General features: G+C 39.9%; 1 non-coding gene across 1 annotated transcript; it reads left to right on the forward strand.

Annotated features, from left to right (window-relative positions):
- Positions 1-1,122: 1,122 nt before the first annotated feature.
- LOC119263648 lies at positions 1,123-1,256 on the forward strand. The gene has a single exon (XR_005130430.1). It is a non-coding gene; the product is annotated as a U8 small nucleolar RNA (small nucleolar RNA).
- Positions 1,257-3,756: the final 2,500 nt, after the last annotated feature.

Below are 3,756 nucleotides of genomic sequence, written 5' to 3' on the forward strand. Positions count from 1 at the left end.
CTGCAAAAAATATGTATCCATCTAATAGTGTCATTCTATTGGCACATCATATCTTGTATCAAGACAGACACAGATAATCTATATAGAGGAAACATACATTTTAAATGCATCACACATAATTAAATGTGAGTAACCCGATTCTTAATGTCAGTGACTGTAATGTGACTGTTACCACTTTCACCCCAACACTTTACAAGAAACAAGTCGCAGGCATCTACAAATAATGTCTGTTATAATATTCTTACAACAACTTCGCAACTTCAAAATGGAAAATATTAGAAATGTTAATTATTTACACCAGATTCTTTGCCTTCTGTATGTTGTATGATTGTCATATGATGAAGAGATGGATAGACTGATCAGCTATGTATTGGTATCGACCAAATTTTAGCCCAAATGTGTGATCAGTGATTGGCTGATACTTCTCTAACTTCTTAGGTGCCAGAATGTAGCTGCTGCACTGTTAAAGCTGGAATGGGAAAATTCAAACAAGAAAGTGGTGAGCAAGAAGCAGAATATGTTTCACTTATGAAGACATTTTTCCTGAAACATATTATTAAATATTTGGCTTTTATTCTGCTGTAAACTCACTGTGTGAATGTGAAGAGCTGTAATTAACTTGATTTGTTGTCAAAGCATGTTAGCATCTGCACTAGCTTCATGACCTACCGCTTTGGCAGGGATTGAAAATAAAGATAAGACAAAAACTGTAAAAGTGATCCAATGTCAGCTCTTGTTTGATCAATTCGTAAAGCAGGAGGACTGTTTGGTCCTGTTAGCTGCAGCGGTTGCAGGGGTTACAATGGTTGTGTTAGTCCAAGGCACCAGAATGTAAATGCAGCACCATTTAAGGTGGAACAGAAAAATTGGAAGCATGTGAAAAAATACTGACTACAGTTACCTCAACAGTTGAAAGAATTGGAAAGGAATTAGAAAGTAACTCTGTTACTTCTTGACAGGTGGGTAACATTAACTTAGTTTTGCCAATAGGACAGTACTGCTTTGTCCCATTTGCTCATGTTTACAGCAGCTGCTGTAGCAACAGTTTTCTAACCCACATCCGAGCTAATATCAGTTACATAACTTGCTGTGTTGTGGTTTGCTCAAATGTTCATTATCAATATATCAGTAAGGTGTATCCTTACCCGATTAGCCTTAGAAATAAGGTGGTAGAACATAATGGTTGGATTGAAGTAGTGTGTGATTACATTCCGCCTTCATCAGGGCATTGCAACCTCTGTTGAATCCTGTCTGAGATGTGTATTTTTGGAGGAAGTTGTGGGCTGGAGGTTAGGCAACCAGCCTTATGACCACAGAAGGTCATCAGTTCGATCCACTGAGCCGACAAGAGTCTACTGAAGTGGCCTTGAACAAGGCACCTAACCCCCAACCGCTCCACAGGCGCCATGGATTAGGCTGCCCACCGCCCCGGAGGGTGTGCTTACTGCCCCTAGTGTATGTGTTCATTAATATGCATATATGTGGGTGTTTCACTGCACGGATGTGAGTGTGTGTGTGTGTGTGTGTGTGTGTGTGTGTGTGTGTGTGTGTGTGTGTGTGTGTGTGTGTGTGTGTGTGTGTGTGAACACCGAGTCAGCACTTAATAACAGCTGATGTATGAAATGGCATCAGAGTATGTGTGTGTGTGTGTGTGTGTGTGTGTGTGTGTGTGTGTGTGTGTGTGTGTGTGTGTGTGTGAAAGGAGGGACCTGTTTCTAATCCCCCCTTTTTGCTCACTTAGATTTCTCCAGTGTAACTGTTTCTGGGGTTTCAAATTGCTCCCGATAGATTTTATCTCCCTCTCTTTTTCTCCCAATGTCTCTCCCCATTTCTCTCACCCTCCTTCCCTTCACTTCTCTCTCTCCCTTTTCTCTCTCTCTCTCTCCTTTTCTCTCTCTTTCTCTCTCTCTCTCTCTCTCCAGAATCCCTCTTCAGATCTTTTTCCTCTTCCTCTTTCCACTTTTAAAATGTCACCTCTGATAAAGCCTGAATTCAATCCCCTCTACAGACGAGCTGATACGCATTACGGCGTCTCTGTCTGTTTCATCTACAGGCCAAAACCCTCTAGGATGACCAGCGGAGCTTTTGTAAGCCAGGCAGAACGGCTCTCCCGGAAAGCCTGTATTTACCTGCAAGCACATCATATTTGACCTTTAAGATCGATAACACATTAGCTGGATTTCCAAGCAGCTTAAACTCACAAAATTGTGTGAGTGATGCTGTCTGTCCGTCAGCAATGGGAATCGCTGGGAATAAAATGACTCAGCATCTTCTTACCTTAGTAAAACAGTCCTGAGAAATACAGGCTGAGACTCAGTTGCTGTCTTGTTAAATTTTATAGCTATAATTTGTTCTGTAAAGCTGTGGTTACACTAGAAACAGTTTGTATTTTATTTCAAAATAGGCACGGACCAAAATATTGGTGCATGATAAAGATGCTCCACTCAGGGCAGTTAGCAAGCTAACTCGCTGAACATAAACAGTAAAAAACGAGTACAATTGGGATGAAAGAAGTGGCATCAGTGAGTGTGTTTAGACTTAACTTGTACTTAAAAATCCTGCAGAAAGTTAAACAAAAACTGAAGAAATTCAGATTTTGTCAGTAATCCGATCAACACGTTTACATGCACTTGAGTAATAAGATAAAGGGGAAACTCCAGGTCAGACAGTACTCGGATTTCTGCTTTTCACCCAGCCGATAAACACAGAAGAAAACGTGATGTAAACGAGATGTAAAACTCAAACTTCATGCTGGGGCTTAAAAAACAACAACAACAACTAAAAAAAACATTGCGCCACTTTGAAGATGAAGAATGTTTAAATCCCTCAAATCAAAAAGCTTGTATTTGGTTTCAACGTCACCCCACAAGTGATTTGCTGCCATCTCGAAGCAACACTGCTTACTTATTTCCATTCTGTTTTCACACCTGCGCAGGGCGAGAAATATGAAAGAAATCAGAGTAAGAGTCCAGATGCGCCGAGCAATCTGATTACTGAGTTCTCCTTATATGATTTCATTTATCTGATTTCTAGATCAGAGTCTGCTGTTCACATGGCCATTTGAATAACCAGATAACTGCAGAGATCTGATTATTATTAAATTATTCAGTGCATGTAAACAGACTCACTGGTGTGTGCAGCGATGCCTGTGCCAAATGACACATCTAGCAGTTGAGTTTGATGTGAAGTTTTTCATAAAAAGTATTGGATCTGGAAACCTGCCATGCAAATCTGTTAATTGTGGCATATTTCAATCGAAATCAATGCAGTGCACTGCAAAATTTTGCTGGCAAAAAGCTTGTGTGAGTGAGCTTTAACAGTGCTAAGACAAAAAGTACTGGCAAACATAACGATTCAGGAAATGTATCAGTGGCAAGCAGTTCAGATCTGCATATTTCACTAGTGCTGGCAATTTCTATCAAGACTTTTGTATTTAATATGTTAAAATTGGCTCATACATATGTGGATGGAAATGTCCATTTTTATGGTACGACAGATCTCTCTGACTATATGCATGACACAAAATTATATACTTAAGTTCAAATTCAAAGAAGCAAACTTTGGGCATCAAACATGTCTTGGCTGATGGACTACATTTGAGGAAAATGTTATTTTGGCTAAATTATTGCTTTGAAATTCCCATCACTGGGTATCTACTAAATAAGTACTTATTCCATGATAAGCATCATAAAAAGTGAGCGGATTGGCCAGTGGTGGTTCAACCCCTTACATGGCCTTGAATGGCATTGGTGGGTC

The sequence above is a fragment of the Pygocentrus nattereri genome, chromosome 6 (genome assembly GCF_015220715.1).
Source record: "Pygocentrus nattereri isolate fPygNat1 chromosome 6, fPygNat1.pri, whole genome shotgun sequence".
In the NCBI taxonomy this organism is placed as follows: Eukaryota; Metazoa; Chordata; class Actinopteri; order Characiformes; family Serrasalmidae; genus Pygocentrus; species Pygocentrus nattereri.